Raw genomic sequence first — 19,340 nt, 5'->3', positions numbered from 1 at the left:
TCTTTTACAATTTGTATGCCGTCCTGCATAGTAGTTAGAGAATAATTCATTGTTAGTTGGTCTTCCATTACATTTGAGAAATGTACTAAAATGATCAAACCGTGCAAGGCAAACTTGGAATTAATTTTGCCTTTTCTTTTCTCTCTCTGTATGTCACGTGACACTGCAGAATCTCCTCACTACCTATCAGTGCCATGGCACCTAATTTTAAACCTGACACCTACATGGGCTGCCATTGTAAGTTTACTTTGGAGATACAGCGCGGAAACAGGCCCTTCAGCCCGCCGAGTCCGCACCCACCAGCGATCCCCCCGTACACAAGCACGATCCTACACACCAGGGACTATTTATAATCTTTACTGAAGCCAATTAACCTACAAAACCAGTATGTCTTTGGAGTGTGGGAGGAAACCGGAGCACCATGAGACAACCCACACGGTCACAGGGAGAATGCACAAACTGTGTATAGAGAGCACCGAGTAGTCAGGATCGAGCCCAGGTCTCTGGCGCTGTAAGGCAGCAACTCTACCGCTGCGCTACCGTACTGCCGAGAACAAATTTAAAATTCCTGTTCTTATTTTCAGATCTTTCTCTGGACTTGCTTCTTCCCTTGGTATATAATCCCCCACTAAACTGATATCTCTCCAAAGCTCCTTCACTTGGTTTAGTTTAATTTACAGATACAGTGTGGAAACGGGCCCTTTGGCCCACGGTGCTCACTCCAATCATCGATCACCCAAACATGAGTTCAATATTCTGCACAGTAGGGGTAATTTACAGAAGCCAATGAACCTACAGAACTGCACGTCTTTGGAATGTGGGAGGAAACCAGAGTACCAGGAGAAAACCCACGCGGTCACAGGGAGAACATGCAAACTCCACACAGAGAGCACCCATAGTCAGGGTTGAACCCGTGTCTCTGGTGCTGTGAGCCTGCAGCTCTACTGCTACACCACTTCTAGCCTTGTGTTTATTCCAAATTACTTCACTTCACCAATGGCAGCTTTGGCTTCCAAATGCACTCTCTGAAATTCCCTCCCAAAACCTCTCTGGTTTTCCATCTCTCCTCCTTTAAAGTCCTCCACGTAACTCCATGTAAATAGGTGTAAGAAGGAACTGCAGAATTGCAGATGCACAAAATGCTGGAGTAACTCAGCGGTCCAGGCAGCATCTCTGGAGAAAAGGAATAGGTGACGTTTCGTGTCGAGACCCTTTATCAGACTTTCATTCTTCATCATTCATTCATTCTGTCGAAGGATCTTGACCCAAATTCCTTTTCTCCAGAGATGCTGCCTGACCCTCTGAGTTACTCCAGCATTCTGTGTCTATCTTCACCTCAAATAGGTCAGTGTCAAGCCTTACTGATAATGTTTCACAGATTGAGATTCAATTTTGAAGGCAGCATCCAAAGTTGATGCAAACAGGGTGAGACTCAAGATGTAACCATACTACCTGGACCTGATTAATACTCAACAACCGGGAGGAAAGAGGCGAATAAGAAGCCGTAATGTTTTGATTACATGGAACATTGCAGGGAATGCTGTTAATACACATTCAATAAAGATAACTATGCTGATCTGTATTTTATGTCACAAAGCCTCAACTAAATAGGAGCCGGCCATTCAATTCTCAGACCTGCTCCTCTATTCCACTAGACCTTGTCTGATTTGTGAAACACCATCCCAGCTCACTCTACTTCTCACGATATCCTCAACCTGCAGGTTCAGTTTATTGTCACGTGTGCCGAGGTACAGTGAAAAGCTTTTGTCGCGTACTAACCCGTCAGCGGAAAGACAATTCATGATTACAATCGAGCCATTCACAGTGTACAGGTACATGATAAGGGAATAACGTTTAGGCACAAGATAAAGCCAGTAAAGTCCGATCAAAGATAGTCCGAGGACAGTCCAGCGAAGGTCTTGTGGCTCTCGATCTGGCAATCCCTTCCCTCTGGGAAGTGGAATTCCACCAACCTTTCCTTACAGAAATTCTTCCCTGTTCATTGTTGAATGGTTTAGTTTTAATTTTCAGGTTGCGTGGCCTTGTTCTGGACTTGCCCACAGGGTATATCAGTCTCCATTATCTATTAATCATGTTGAAAACACTAATCTTCTTTTTCAGAGGGATCGATGTAACATTAGCATAATTTAACTCATAAAGATGTAAATTAGAGTGGCACAGGGAAGTACAGCCCCCTGAGACTCCTCCAACATTTAACAGATCGTAGCTGATCTGATTGTAACCCCAGCTCCACATTTTGTAGCTATCACGGTACCTCTTGCTCCCTTGTTTAGCAAGGATCTAACTCTGGTTAAAAATCGTTTAGTAAACCTCCTCTAAACTTCTTCCAGTGCATTCATGTCCTTAAATAAGGAGACCAATACTGCACCCATTCCTCTAAGCCCTATATGACTGAAGCACAACCTACCTTTGCATTCAATTCCCCTAGCACTAAACAACGCCAATATATTAGCATTTCCTAATTACCTGCTGTATCTGCATTCGAGCCTAATGTGAATCATGCACCAACACACTCAATTCCCTCTGCATCTCAGAGGTTTATATGACTCTCCCCACTTTCATAATATGCTTCATTTTTATTTTATTTTTTTGCCAAAATGGGTTATGTGATTTATGTGTGGATTGTGGTTTATGTGGGGCTTACCTGGATCAGGAACTGTTCCAGTAGACCGACCGACCGGACTTTGGAAATGGTGCCAAAACATGACTATGTCTCCAGTGTAAATATGCAAAAAGAATGTCACTGTGCAGTTGCACACGTGATAGATGTAGCACAAATGAACCATTGGATTTTCCCACTCCATTCGCCAGATCTTTGGCCACACATTTAACCAGTCCACCATCCAAAAATAATTCAGATGCTAGAAATCTGAAATAAAAACAGAGAATAGACAATAGACAATAGGTGCAGGAGTAGGCCATTCGGCCCTACGAGCCAGCACTGCCATTCAATGTGATCATGGCTGATCATTCTCAATCAGTACCCCATTCCTGCCTTCTCCCCATACCCCCTGACTCCGCTATCCTTAAGAGCTCTATCTAGCTCTCTCTTGAATGCATTCAGAGAATTGGCCTCCACTGCCTTCTGAGGCAGAGAATTCCACAGATTCACAACTCTCTGACTGAAAAAGTTTTTCCTCATCTCCGTTCTAATCAGTAGAATGATGGAGACATCAGCTGGCTGGGCAGCCTCTGGAGCGAGAAAAACCGAGTTGTGGGCAGTGAGGAAAGTTGCCAAATGATTCATCACGATATGGAACAGTTGGAAATGTGGGTGGAGAAATGGCAGATGGGGTTTAATCTGAACAAGTGTGAGGTTTTGCTCTTTGGAAGTACAAATGTAAGGAGCAAGTATACTATATGTGGCAGCACGCTTCGGAGCACTGATGTACTAAGGGATCTTGGAGTGCATGTCCATCGCTCCATGAAAGTGGCAACACGTTGATAGGGTGGTAAACAAAGCAGGTAGCATGCCAGCCTTCATCAGTAGAGGGGTCGAGTATAAGAGCAGGGAAGTCATTTTGCAGCTTCATAAAAATTTGGGGTAGCCACATTTGGCGTTCTGGGTCCCATTACAGGAAGGATGTGGAGCCTTTGGAGAGGGTGCACGAGGTTTACCAGAACGCTGCCTGGAATTGACGGTTTAAACTATAAGGAGGAGTTAGACAAACTCTGATTGTCTTCTTGGGAGCATCAGTGGTTGAGGGGAGATCTGATAGAGGTATATAAAAGTATGGGAGGCAAAGATGGGGTTGACAGTCAGAACCTTTATCCCAGAGTGGAAATGCCAAATACTAGAGGTGTAAGGACAGAGGGGGGAATGTTCATGGAAGGTGCGGGGCAAGTTTCTTTACCCCTGGTGGGTGCCAGGGCTGGTGCTGGAAGCAGAAAGGGTAGTGGCATTTACGAGGCCTTTGGATCACATGCAGGCAGCGAAGATTAGTTTCACCTGATATCATGTTCAGCACGGACATTGCGGGCTGAAGGGTCTGTTCCAGTGCTGTATTGTTCTATGTTAAACTTGGATTGTTTTCTCAGGAGTGCTGGAGGCTGAGGGGCAAGGTGAGAGTAGTTTATTATATTACGAGAAGTACAGACAGGGGCAGGCAGCCAGAGTCGTCTTCCCTGGGTGGAAAGGTCCAACACTAGACGGCACGGCTTTAGGGTCTAAAGGAGGTGTGTGAGGCGAGCTTTTTTTCACAACGAGAGACGTGATGCCAGGGTGGTGGCGGTGGTGGAAGCAGATTCCATTGCAATGTTAAAGAGGCATTTAGACAACGCTGAAGACAGGCAAGAAATGTGCAGCATAAATCACGTGTAGGCTAACTGCGATTCATTTTGATCGGCATCCTGGATGGCACAGACGTCATGGGCTGAAGGGCCTGTTCCTGCGGTGAACTGTTCGATGAGCTACGAAATAAGCTGCCCCACCTAATCACCTTATTCTATGTTCTAGGCAACAATGTATTCACCCAAATTGCTATAGAATGCTGCATTTTGTGCCAGGTATATTCGCGAGGCTTGTTGGTTCTTCTGTTTCTTTTGCGATGGTCGGTATGTTGCTCTGGTGCAGATTAGATGGTATATTATTCTGAGTGAGGATGCACTGATGTCGGCTCAATGTTGAACCTTAATGCAAACCCACACCTGACAAGCTTTTTCTCATTGTTGTGCTGAGTATTGTTGTGATAGTTTCAATTTGTTGTCTTTCGGCACTTCTGAATCTCTTTCATTTTCCATGCATATTATTTTATTTCAATCAAATTAAGAGTCTATTCCTGGATCCTTTGTTCCAGTGAGATCCACTTAGCATTTCTCTGCAATGAATTTCATCTGCACCTCATTTATGCAATTCCCAGAGGCAGCTTTGACAGCCTAGTCTTCTGACAGCTCATATTAAGAATTAAGAAGTGTTTCTGTCCAAATCAAGTCTCTTGTTTGTGGGTAACTGAAATGCTCGATTTGGTGCCAGCCTTTTAACTGTGTGTCGTCCTTAATGGAATCCATATCATCATTGATGTTACCTTCAGTGGTAAAATACATCGCAGCCCTGTAAATATGAGGAATAGACCCTCACACAACCATGGCACAAGGTGCTTTACAACTAATAGAGTCATAGAGTCATAGAGTGATACAGTGTGGAAACAGGCCCTTTGGCCCATCCTGCCCACACCGGCCAACAATGTCCCAACTCACTAGTCCCACCTGCCTGCGCTTGGTCCATATCCCTTCAAACCTGTCCTATCCACGTACCTGTCTAACTGTTTCTTAAACGTTGGGATAGTCCCAGCCTCAACTACCTCCTCTGGCAGCTTGTTCCATACACCCACCACCCTTTGTGTGAAAAAGTTACCCATCAGATTCCTATTAAATCTTTTCCCCTTCACTTTGAACCTATATCCTCTGATCTTCGATTCCCCTACTCTGGGCAAGAGACTAATGTTGTACTTTCCAAGTGTAGCCATTGATATAAAACAACAGGGAAATACATTTGCAGTTATCTGGAAACACTGAAGTAAATGGTTCTATTAATGCCATCCTCCACTTTGTTGGAACAGTGCTATGGTCTTTTACATTGATCTTAGAGGACAGATTAATAGCTTAATAACTTATTCAAGGACCAACAATTCCAGTATTGCACTATAATTGATTTTGTGCTTTGGTAGCTGGGGCCAGGATTGGATCCGTAAACCTCGACTCTTTGATGTGAGGGAGTCATCACTGAGTCTGGGCTGGTGGGATGTAATTCTCCAAGGTTCTCTCCAAATTGGTCTGGAGTGAGAGTGAGACTGGACTTGCTCTTCTGCACCTTCCACTGGATGGTTTCTGAATGAAAATGGCAGTGCAAGGCACTAGGCTTTTCCCTCCAACTGAGGTAGAGATGTATCAGCAAACCAAGTCTTAAAAATAATCCTCAAATATCTCCTTGAATGCAAAGAATGGTTAAATCCCATTCATGTAGCATGTGGTTTAGCTCCAACTTTGACTCTAATACAGGTCCAATTACACCCCAGTTAATGGCCGATGTTTTCCTTATTTGTTTCCAAATAAGGCCAGTGATTGAGCACTGTTCTTGCCCGTTGATGGTGGCTATGAAGAAGGGTGGGACGGTTGGGGTGGGGGGCATTTTGTGGTGGAAACTGCCCAGCAAGCACATTGATCCTGCCTCAGGAAAACAAAAATAGAACCCTTTGGGTTGGTGTAAGCATTCAAAGAAGAGGAAGAGAGAAAATAGAGGGCTATTACTAGGTTATTTGAACAGCATTGCTGGGAAAATACTGGAGTCCATTATTGAAGAAATGATAACATGGGGAGAAGTGGAAGTAATCGTTGTCAGAACTGTGAAAGAGAAAAAAAACCAAGTTATATCTCAGTTGGGAGGAGGTGAGGCGGAAGATAGGTAGAGCTGTGGGAATATGGCACTGTATTTGGCAGTTAGAAGCCCATTACGCTTGTATGTTTGTGTTATATGTTATTAATAACAAGGCTCTGGGGCATGTCCAACAAGCCAGACTATGCTAATAGACAGGAAAACGGAGCCAAAATGATGGTGTTAGAAATGCCAGTTCTGATGCAGAAAGAAAGAATAAGTTATCAAAAGTTGGAGAATTCAGTGTGAGTCCTGTAGGCTGCAGGGTCCAGGATGGAAGATGTTCCTTGCATTCATCACTGTTATAATATTTATGTTTGTTGCTCTTCGCTTCTATATGCTCTTGTAGAAGCTTGTACAAAATATGAATATTTCTTGAGAAGCTCATAGTTTGTTTGTTCGCTCTTCATCAGTTTGTTAAAGTCTGATGTCTCCCAATTCCCAGGCTTGCCTCTCTGTTCTCTGCATTTTTTTTGTGCTTATAAAGTTTAGTTTACTTTAGTTTATTGTTTATTGTCACGTGTATCGAGGTACAGTGAAAAACTTTTGTTGCGTGCTAACCGGTTAGCAGAAAGACAATACACGATTACAATCGATCCATTTACAGTCTATAGATACATGATGAGGGAATGATGTTTAGTCCAATGTAAAGCCAGCAGAGACCAATCAAGGGTAGTCCGAGGGTCACCAAAGAGATAGATAGTAGTTCAGGACTGCTCTCTGGTTGTGGTAGGATGTTTCGGTTGCCTGATAACAGTTGGAAAGAAACTGCCCCTGAATCTGGTGGTGTGCGTTTTCACACTTCTGTACCTTTTACCCGATGAGAGAGGGGAGAAGGGGGGGTGGCCAGGGTGCCGAGGCACGACCTCCTTCTTGCTTGTGCCCTACATCTGCCATCTGAGCTGCCTGGTACCCTTTATGAAAAACACCTTGGTTCATCTCGAATGACTCTCCAACCCTTTAACTTAGCACCGGGCATCAGGTTGGGAGGAAGAGATTGACTTGCTGTTCTTCAGTAAAACTCTTAAAGGGCCTGTCCCACTTAGGCGACTGCCGCGACTACGCTGTCGCCGACAGTTCGCCGAGGTGTCGCGGGCATGATCGTGAGGAGTCTTCAAAGAATCGTAGTGGATCTCAGCGCTTCGTCAGGTATCGTTGCTTATTGCGGGCGCTGTCGCACGCTGTCCCCAGGTTTGCTAGGTTCTCTTAGATGCATTTAGAAGCACGTAATATTAAATTAAGTAAAGTCATTTGAAGATACCATAAAATACTGTTTAACCAATTTATTTACCGTCAGGACATTTGACAGGTAGATTGGAGTTTGACGGTCAGGTAAGCGTGGGAATTTTCGCGATGTTTATGGCCATCAGCCATTACATTTAAAGTAGGCTCCCAACCCAGATATGCAACCCAGAAACCAGATATGCATCTCCCGTACATTTTCAAAGAATGCCCACACACATTTCACAAAAATCCATTTAACCACTTTTAAAATTAAATTTCTTAACACAGCTATTTGTAAACTGGAAGTCAATCCAGTTTATGCCTTGTTACCGTGAAGCTTGGTTTTCAAGTAACCCGGGCAAGATGTTATATTTCAAAACTCTCAAGCACTTACCGACTTGTCAGTGATTTCAGCGAAAATCAGGACGCCGGAGAAGCATTGACAGCGTGGGAATTTCGCGATGTTTCCGAAGTCGCTGTAATCTCGACATGACTCGGCATTGTCGTGGTCATTGTCGTCGGGTAAAAGAAAATTTTGGCGATCTGCTACGACTTTGACAGTCGCCGGCAGTCACCTAAAAAATCACCTAAATGGGACAGGCCCTTTAGACTGCTGCCTTTCAATGGACATGTGGTAATTTATCTCTCTTTTGTAGAATACTCCTTTGGTAGCTTTACATATTGACTGGAGGTAACAGATTTTTTTCTGCTGATTCTGCAGTCCTTGTAGCAGATGTAGGTCAGCCAGCGTCCTACTGATTCTATAAATACGCTTCAGTAATAATTTATTGATGCATTAATATTTTAGCATTTATTACTACGGGTGCTATTTGTGTTTCTTTGAAGGTTAATCAGTCATTTGAATCATAGACCACACAAAACAGTAAGCCAGCTTTACTGCTGTTATTTGAAGTTATGCCCGTACACGATTCTGGCCCACTGTAGCATCATCTATCATCAATGGAAGAAAACCCCATTATTCTATATTTTCTCAGGTCGATTAGAACTCTGATCCTACGATAGGATAAGGGATAATCTCTTGCAGACCAGAAAGGGTTAATGAAAAGAAAATAATAAAACTTATTGCATTTATAGACCAAGGTTCCCCATTCAAAATGCACCAACATATTTTCAAGGCGATGAAATCTCACCAGGGTGAATCATCATTGTAACAGGGAAACATAGAAGGCAGATTGAATAAAGAGCGACGTAATAATGGGCAGATAGTGGCATTGATTGGAGGCAAATATTGGTCAGGACCCAAGAGAAAACTCCCCATTGGCTATAGAGAATCATTTGCAAACCCTGAAGGGGGAAGATGGTGTCTTATCCTAACATCCCATACACAATGTGGAGAACAAGAGATGAACACGCCACAACACAGACCAGGCGTGCATGATGTAAAGCCACGTGCACTTGGCACAGTGATACCTGCTGAGTTGAACTCCTTGTCCTTTGCACTGCCCCTTGGAACCAGGGGAATGAAGCCAGGTGGTATCGGCACTGACCGTGATGGACACAACCTTAGGTCTGAGTCTCTCGATGAAGCAACTCATTCACTGCAGGGACCAACGTTTCCTATGGCTTACAGAACGCAGCTGGTGTTAGTGAAGGCATGATTCTGGGGGCATTAATGGTCCTACAGACCCCATAAAAGTGATTTTAACACCTTTTCTTTTCAGCATAATTTAGACTTTAGATACAGCTCTGAAACAGGCCCTTTAACTCATCGAGTCCGCGCCAATCAGCGATCACCCTGTACACGAGCACTATCCTAAACTCTGGGGGGGGGGACAATTTACAATTTTAGTATCCATGTGGTCACAGGGAGAATGCACAAACTCTGTACAGACAGCATCCGTAGTCAGGATCGAACCTGGGTCTCTGGCGCTCTAAGGCAGCAATTCTACTGCTTCGCCACCATGCCGCCCAAAATGTCTTCTCACAGAATTTTCTTGTCGTATCTTCTTTAAGGATGATTCCACACTGTGGCTTTAAATTGATGGTATCCTAACACCCTAAATTACCTGGGATAATGAGGCTTATGACTGTTTCTATCTGTAAGTATCTATTCATTCAAGGCCAACATATCTTGCTTAAAACAAAGACACAAGGAACTGCAGTTGCTGGTTTACAAAAAAGGCACGAAGTACTGGAGTAACTCAGCGGGTCAGGCAGCATTTCTGGAGGACATGGCTAGGTGACATTTCGGGTCGGGACCCTTCTTCAGATTCAAGTCTAATTGCCCTTGAATGGCTATTTTGTTAGGTCAATCAGATGGTTTTTAACAACCAGCCATATTGTTCGACCTGAATTTACAAATATTCAGAATAGGAAAGAATGGCAACAATCCCTCCCAGGAACCCAAAATAAAAACAGAATATGTTGGAAACACTCAGGTCATCAACCAAAAACATTAACCCCATTTCTTCCTCCACAGATGCTGCCTGACCTGCTGAGTGTTGGCAGCATTTTCTGTTTTAATTTTCGATTTCCAGCATCTGGAACTTTTGTTAATTGGTGAACCAGATGGATTTCTATGAAGATGACACCACAATTACGAACAATTGTTTTGTAGTTCCTGGTTATCAAGAGGATTTAAAATCCCCGGCTGATCTTCCAATGTCTGGGACACTATGAAGATGTGGATTTGAGTTTAGGAGCAGGGAGGTTCTGCTGCAGTTGTACAGGGCCTTGGTGAGACCGCACCTGGAGTATTGTGTGCAGTTTTGGTCTCCTAACCTGAGGAAAGACGTTCTTGCCTTAGAGGGAGTACAGAGAAGGTTCACCAGATTAATCCCTGGGATGGCGGGACTTGCATATGAGGAAAGACTGGATAGACTGGGCTTGTACTCGCTGGAATTTAGAAGATTGAGGGGGGATCTTATAGAAACATATAAAATTCTTAAGGGGTTGGAGAGGCTAGATGCGGGAAGATTGTTCCCGAGGTTGGGGGAGTCCAGAACCAGGGGTCACAGCTTAAGGATAAGGGGGAAGTCTTTTAGGACCGAGATGAGAAAACATTTCTTCACACAGAGAGTGGTGAGTCTGTGGAATTCTCTGCCACAGAAGGTAGTTGAGGCCAGTTCATTGGCTATATTTAAGAGGGAGTTAGATGTGGCCCTTTTTGCTAAAGGGATCAGGGGGTATGGAGAGAAGGCAGGTACAGGCTACTGAGCTGGATGATCAGCCATGATCATATTGAATGGCGGTGCAGGCTCGAAGGGCCGAATGGCCTACTCCTGCACCTATTTTCTATGTTTCTATGACAGGGACACACACCAGGCTGAGAAGGTAGTGGGGAGTCACTCTGCCCTATTCAACAGACAATCTCATTCAGAGAGAGAGTCATAGAGAGTCACACAGAATGGAAACAGGCCTTTCGGCTCAACCAGCCCGTGCTGACCAAGATGCTCCATCTGCTTTAGTCCCACTGTCCTAGTTTGGCGCATATCCCTAGAGTCAAAGAGCCATAGAGTCTTACAGCATGGAAACAGGCCCTTTGGCCTAACCTGCCCAAACCGGCCAACATGTCCCATCTGCACTAGTTCCACCTGCCTGCACTTGACCCATATCCCTCTAAACATGCCCTATCCATCTACCTGTCTAAATGTTTCTTTAACGTTGCGATAGTACCTGCCTCAACTACCTCCTCTGGTAGCTCGTTGTATTTACCCACCATTCCTTGCTGTAGGGGGTAGGCTGGGTAAACCAGCCCTGTGCTCCTCCTGCTGCCATGTGTGGTCGATGTGGAGTGTCCTCTGAGTTCTGTACGCCTTTGATCCTTCATCACCCGGAAGTATCGGACATCTTAAGAGAACTTTATTGAGATATAAATAATATGCTTAACAAGAAAGTGATCCCAGAACAATGCACTGAGACGCAAACTGCAAAGCTGAGCTTAAAGGGCGGCACGGATGTATTTCCTTACACACAGAGCAGCAGGAAGAGTTTCAGACCAACTCACTGGACTCACAGAAGCCACTATCAGGAAGTCACATGTGTATTTGCAGCCCTAATCCAGTGTTCCAGCTGGTTGTGTTTGTAGTGATAGGGTGAAGTGGTGAATATAAGGGTCATTCCAATATAGGGAGAGACAGGAGACTGCAGCTGCATGGAATCTTGAGCAAAAGCAAACTCTTGCAGTAACTCACAGAGTCATAGAACTGTATAGCATGGCCACAGCTATATAACTTGGCCATGCCGACCAAGTTGGCTTTCTCAGCTAGTCCCATTTGCTTGCATGTGACCCTTATCCCTCTAAACCCTTCCTATCCACAAATCTGCCAAAATGTCTTTTAAAAGGTGTGATTGTGTCCACTTCTTCAACTTCCTCTGGCAGCTCATTCCAGATACAGACTAACCCCCGAGTGAAAAAGTTGCCCCTGTGGCCCCACTGAAGCCTTAAGCCTATGCCCTCTAGTCCTCTGCCCTTCGTGATCTTGTACATCTCAATAAGGTCACCCCTCAGCCTCCCTTGGCCCAAAGAACCCCCCCCCCCTCCCCCCGTCTAATTCAGTGGGTCAGATAGCCTCTGTGGAGGGAAATGGACAGATGATGATTTGGGTCAGGACCAGTCTTCAGACTCAAACCAGCTTCTGAGCCTCAGTATCTAACCAGGGTAGCATTGGTTACCCTTCCCCATGCAGCTCTTGTAGAGGTTCTGGTGAATAATCTTCGAGAACCAATGCAGTCCATGTGCTGATGGTACACCCACACTGGCAGCAAGGAAACAGCAGCTGCTCTGCTGGTAGCTGTGGTGCAGTGAGTTAAGTCGCTACCTCACAGCTTCGGAGTTCAACCCTAACGCGTCTTGAGTTATGTGTATGGAGTTTTGTTTATTGTCACGTGTACCGAGGTACAGTGAAAAGCTTTTGTTGTGTGCTAACTGGTCAGCGGAAAGACAACACATGATTACAATCGAGCCATCCAGTGCACAAGATACATGCTAAAGGGAGCAACGTGAATATCGTTTAGTGCAAGATAAAGTCTAGTAAAGCCCGATCAAAGATGGTCCAAGGGTCTTCAATGAGGTAGATAGTAGCTCAGAACTGCTCTCTAGTTGTTGGTAAGATGGTTCAGTTAATCTCTGATGCAGTCAGTGTGGAGTTTGCACGCTCTTCGTGTGACTGGATTTTCTCTGGGTGCTCCGGTTTCTGCCACATCGTAAAGGTGTGTGGATTGGAAGGCTATTTGGCTGCTGTAAACTGCTCCTGGTGCGCAGATGCATGGCAGAATCTGGGGGGAGTTGATGGGAAAGAAAGGAAGATTAGAAAAAGCAGTTGGTGTAAATGTGTATTTGATGGTTGGTGCGGCGTTGATGGGCCGAGGCGCTTGTTTCTGTGCTGAATAACCCTCTGACTGTGACCAATATCAATGAATAGTTGGTGTAGGAAGGAACTGCAGGTGCTGGTTTAAACCGAAGAAAGACACAAAAAGCTGGAGTAACTCAGCGGGACAGGTAGCATCTCTAGAGGGAAGGAACGGAGAACGTTTTGTGTCGAGACCCTTCTTCCTCGACCCTCAAAGAAGGGTCTCGACCCGAAACGTCACCCATTCCTTCTCTCCAGAGTTGCTGCCTGTCCCGCTGATTTGCTCCAGCTTTTTGTGTCTATCTAATGAATAGATGGTGTATGACTGCGAAGGTTGATTGAAGCTAATGTGGCTGCTGCCTCGGTCTCTCCAGAAGGTGGAGCTGGTGAATTTGGTCAGCGCAAACAAATTAATCCTTGGCTGGATGCTGCAAAGCATCTTGTGAATCACACTCACCCCAGCAAGTGTGGACACACCTGGGTGAGAGTTGTCCCTGTGCAGGCAAATGGAGACCATTTCATTGCTCGGTTCTTTTGACCTGTTCAGTTTAAATTGGTGGAGAGGTTTTGTGGTGTTGGGAGACATTCAGCACAGTACACCATCGGCTCCCCCACCTCACCCACGTATATTTGGTTGTTACTTACAGTGGTCAACAAAGCTACAAAGCAGCAGATGTTATGGACGTGCGAGGAAGTTCAGGGCGACACAGTGGTGCAACAATGGAGTTGCAGCCTTATAGCACCAAAGACCAGATTTTGATCCTGATTACAGGTGTTGCCTGTACAGAGTTTCCCCACAGCCTCCGTGGGCTTTCCCTGGGTGCTCCGGTTTCCTCCCACACTCCAAAGACGTACAGGTTTGTAGGTTAGTTGGCTTCTGTAAAATTTGAAATTGTGTAGGGTAGTGCCAGTGTACGGGGCGATCGCAGGTCGGCATGGGCTCGGTGATCCGAAGGGACTGTTTCCACGCTGTGTCTCTAAAGTTGGAGCACCTGGTCATATGGAGAACATCAAGCTAATAGCACAGGAGGTCAGGATTGAAGCCAGGTCACTGGAGGTGTGAGGCGCTGTGTCTAACCATTATGTGGCTACGCTGCCCAGAATATCCAACCTCAAACATACTTTTCGGAAAATATTGCAATGGTGAAATCAAGATAATTACAAGAAGAAGACCATTCATCCCATTGCATCAAATAATATGTACTGGTCAAATAATAACTATCCAAATGGCTTCACCTTCCACATCCATCGCCCAGTAGATCATGGATCTTCAGACGCTGTTTAAATGCCTCTGCCTACCACACCTTTTCAGGCAGATGTTCATTAACAAGTATCTCTCCTCCCCTGTTCTGACTTGAAACATTAAGACAAGCTATTTCTCCACAATCGCTGCTCGACGAGCTGAGTGTTTCAGGCACTTGGTGCGTTTATTTTAAAATTCTGGCATCGGCAATTTTCTTTCATTTTCATTGATTAATAGTCAAATCATTAAAAAAAAAAAGTGATGAATTCAGATTTAGTGACGTACCCTTGCTGGAATCACACCAAAGATATGTTTCTTTAATTGGCAAACTGAGGGTGATCTAAGTGCAGAGGGGCGTTGTGAATTCTGAGAAGTATCGCACCTTTATTAAACAGGCCCGAGAGTGCGATTGGCCCATTCATGCAGCACACAGTGTAAGCAGATAACTAATGAAATCAATCAAACCATTCGTGCACATTACCCCCTAAGGAGCTGTTTCCTTCTAATCAAGCAAAAAACATTCCATACACAAAGATCCAGTTCCTTGAAATAAAAAGCTTGGCGGTAAACCGTAGAAGGTCAATTTCCTTGCTTACAGGGCTTTGTGTTGGGGGTAATGACAGTGAGGAGTAAAGAAGGGGGAGGGGAGTCTAGCGATAGAGGTTATTGGAGCAATTATCGCTGTGAGGAGGGATCATGTTCGAGAAGAATCAGGACCTCAACCGAATGGTTTGAAATGGTGGAAAAGAAAGCCCCAATCTCCTCCTTGCCGAGTGTAATGGACACCATGATTATTGGCAGCGTCAGAAGAACAAAGGGTGTTGGCACATTCCAAAGACGTGCAGGTTTATTGGTTAATTGTCTTCTGTAATTGCCCCTCGTGTGTAGCGAGTGGATGCAAAAGCGGACAGGCAAAGAACTCGTACAAACGGGTGAACTCATGGTGGGTGTGGACTTGATGGGCCGAAGGGACACTTTCCACAGTTTCCATGCTGTAAATCTAAACTAAGATAAAAATCGGGGGGCAGCATGAAGGAAACATTAAGAACTGAGCAAAAGCTCATGCACAGCAGATTGGTTTGGATAGGGATTCAAAGGCAGAGTGGAAGCTGGGGCAGCATGATGATCGAGGTGAGGAATTCCAAGGGTTAGATGATGATTGCCTTCTTTCTTTGCTTGAACAGAGCAGGATTGATATTTATTGACCAGTTGAAGCAAAAAAAACTCTTCGGGTTCATAACTGAGTCACCTGACCTGATAAACTTCTTTTGCTGCCTCTTTCTTTGAGCTCAGGGTCAGCACTGAGTTCGGTAACACCAGTAAGTCGGTGCCTCGTTTTCCTTTCTGTTGTACGTTGGGTTGTTAGACCTTCCTGCTAAGCAAAAGACATTTGAGTGCCCTATCCCCAGTATGTGTAATAATCAAACATAAAGTGGAGATGGATACTCGAGGTGATCATTGGGTCGGAGCAGGTTTGCAGTGGCTCAGGATAGCTGAGGGCCCTGGCGGTCGAGGACGGGCCAATTGGGAGCAGGAGGGCGCGCTGCTGGGAACATAGGAGGACCCGGTGTGGGTGGACCGCTGTGAGGGGGAGTGGGGGAAGAACAAAGGAGGACACGGCCTGAGGGGGCTACTGTGAGGGGGAGTGGGGGAAGAATAAAGGAGGACACGGCATGGGGGGGCCACTGTGAGGGGGAGTGGGGGAAGAACAAAGGAGGACACGGCGTGGGGGGGGGGGCGCTGTGAGGGGGAGTGGGGGAAGAACAAAGGAGGACACGGCGTGGGGGGGGGGCGCTGTGAGGGGGAGTGGGGGAAGAACAAAGGAGGCGTGGGGGGGGGGGCGCTGTGAGGGGAGGGGAGAACTTGGGTAGGCAAAACAAAGAATTACACTGTGACTTGTCACGTGTGACAATAAAGTATTCATTCATTCATTCATTCATTCATTCATTCATTCATTCATTCATTCATTCATTCATTCATTCATTCATTCATTCATCACAACCGCCGTGCACTGCCCTTGATAGCCAGGATGTGGAGACCCAATGAATTTTGGACTCCAGCCACCAGGCCTGAGTGGTGGTGTGGCCTCAGGCTGGGCACCGTAGGACAATACTTCTTGACGTTGTTCACTGAAGAAGGCTATAAAATATATGCTAAAAGCATTTTCTTACAGAAAGATACGGGCCCTTTGACCCACCAAGTCCATGCTGATCATTGAGCACCCTTTTTTACACTAATCCTACTCTGATCCACCATATTCTCCCTGCGTTTACATCAACTTGCCCCCCCACCCATCACCCCCACCCCACCCCCCATCCCTATTCTATCACACCAACACACCAGATTCACAATGTTATGGAGTTAGACAGGTTACTTCATCCCAACTTGTCAATGCCAACCAAGATGCCCATCTACACCTATCCCATCTGCCTATGTCTAGCTCTAAACACTTCCTTTCAGTGCACCTGCCCAGATGTCTTTAATGGATTGTAATTTTACCTGCCGCCACCACTTTCTCCGGCAGCTTGTTCCATACACCTGCCATCCTCTATGTGAAAAAGATGCCCCCCCCCCCACCCACCCCAGTCAGTTTCCAATTAAATCGTTTGCAATCCCCATCTAAGTCAGTGAGGCCACAAGTTCTGCACAATGGTAACGTGGGGTGTGAGTCTGTGAGTCTGTCTCCCCAGTGTAAGTGCTCAGTGAGACCGGGTCTGCCACTGCACACTGCACCACTGCACACTGCACACTGCACCACTGCACACTGCACCACTGCAGCACTGCACCACTGCACCACTGCACACTGCACCACTGCACACAAAGACATTCAACATCAGCCACAGAGGAGGAAGTGGATGAAGAGGCACCAGGCTGGAGGAAAAAGCAGAATAAGGAATGGACATTGTGAAACAGTAAATTGGGTGAAAGTGTAAATTGCGTTGGAGAAAGTCAGAAGCTTAAATGACTTCAAATATTTTTTAACTTTGTTTGATTTTTACACTCGAACTTCCGATTGGCGGGTTGGCTATTTCCCTGTCCCAGCTGCCTTTGCCCTGCCAGCCGTGTGTCATTGACACCATCTTTGTCTCCGAATCAGGAAAGCTTGTGGTTCAAATCCTACTACAATCACAATCATACTTTATTAGCCAAGTATGCTTTGCAACATACGAGGAACTTCATTTGCCACACAGTCATAGCAATGAAAAGCAACAAGACACACAAAATACATTTTAACATGAACATCCACCACAGTGACTCCTTCGCATTCCTCATTGTGATGGAAGGCGAAAAAAAGTTCAATCTCTCCCTTCTTTGTCCTCCAGCGATCGGGGGCCTCTGATCCTTCCATTGACGGGACGATCTTGACTCCCGGTGGCGGGCCTTCCTCATGGCGATCCAGCTCCTGCATCGGGGGAAATTTCAGCTCCCCTGTGCCGGGCGATCTACCCCGGGTCGGGGCTTGTCGAACCTCGTGCGGCTTTTGGAACTCCCGACCGGTCGCAACCCGAGACTGCGAGCTCCTTGATGTTAAAGTCTGCAGGCAGCGGTTGGAGCATCGAACCAGGCAAGGAATCGCAAGCTCAGAGGTTAAGTCCGCTCCCCACGGGGGCTCAAAGACAGTACCAGGTAAGGCCTCCAGCTCCATGATGTTAGGCCGCAGAGCGACCGGAGATGCGATCCGGAAAGCAATTGCATCTCCGGCAAGGTAAGAGATTGAAAAAAGGTTTCCCCCGACCCCACATAAAACAAACCAGGGAACATTAACACAAACTTTTAAAACTTACCAAAATAACAAAAGTAGTTCGAAAATGACAGACAGACTGTAGGCGAGGCCGCCATTGTGCGGCGCCCCCTGGTGGTACCCAAACTAGAACACAAACTCTCGGCTGGCACTTCCCTGGAGTGCAGTGGAAGTGATATCGTTAGACGGAACGTTAAAACACGGCCCATTCTGATCACTCAGATGGAAATAATAAATGAGATTTTGAAAACACAAATAAAATTGCAGATGCTGGAAATGTTAACTAAATACAGAAAAAGCTTTAGTTTAGTTTAGTTTGGTTTGGAAATACAGCGTGGACACAGGCCCTTTGGCCCACCAATTCTGCGCCGCCCAGTGGGCACCCATACACTAGTATCTATCCTACACTCTCGGCACAATTTACAGAAGCCAATTAACCTACAAAACCGCACATCTTTGGGATGTGGGAGGAAACCGAGTAGTCACAGGGAGAACGTAGAAACTCCGTTCAGACAGCACCTGTAGTCAGAATTGAACCTGGGTCTTTGCGCTGTAAGGCAGCAGTTCTACCGCTGCGCTATTGTGCAACCCAATATCCAGCAGACCCATTAAAGATTAGGCATGAGGTGTACATTGAGTACAGAGACAGCAGAGAGAGAGAGAGAATAGGAAAGGGTTAGAAACAATGTAAAGATTCAATTAAGAAGTCAAATGAGCGATGAAATTCATTTATCAATGAACATTAAAGTAAATGCAGTAAAAGTCCAATCGTTCATTATTGAATTGTTCGAGATCCGGATGACATGGCATCAGTTTCACTGTCGTCCTGAGTTGAGTGCAGTTTATTGTCACGTGTGCTGAGGTACAATGAAAAGCTTTTGTTGCGTGCTAACCAGTCAGCGGAAAGACGATACATGATGTCCAGTTGCCCACATTCCCTTTAAACTCATGGGGTTCACTGGAAAATATATGATGCCACTGTGTAACATCCAAGATGAAATGAATTGCAAGTGCTGGGGTTAAATAAACAGTCCAACAGTGCAGCAGATCTATCGTTCCGGTACCACCGTAGTCCCAAGTGTGCAAGGTCGTCTGAGTTTGACGGTAGTTGAATATTTTAGAGACACATCAATAGGAAGGGGGAGGTTTCTAATGGGAATAGGGCAAGTAAGGAGACTGATAAGAAAATGTTATAAATATTAAATCCTAATTTCCATTTACTATTTATCATGGAGGTACAAAACAGGTGGTCATGACTTTGGATGATAATCAATGCCATGGGTGCATTTAAAATTGAAAATAGATATATTAAATGTTAATCAAATGCAAAGAGAATAATCCCATGGTCCCGATGAATTGTGGTCATGTATATTTACAAGGGTGCAAGGAGGAGATAGCAGAAGCATTGCTGCACATATTTAATCATTT

Source organism: Rhinoraja longicauda, chromosome 26 (genome assembly GCF_053455715.1).
Source record: "Rhinoraja longicauda isolate Sanriku21f chromosome 26, sRhiLon1.1, whole genome shotgun sequence".
Lineage (NCBI taxonomy): Eukaryota > Metazoa > Chordata > Chondrichthyes > Rajiformes > Arhynchobatidae > Rhinoraja > Rhinoraja longicauda.
Note: the sequence above shows the minus strand (reverse complement) of the source record.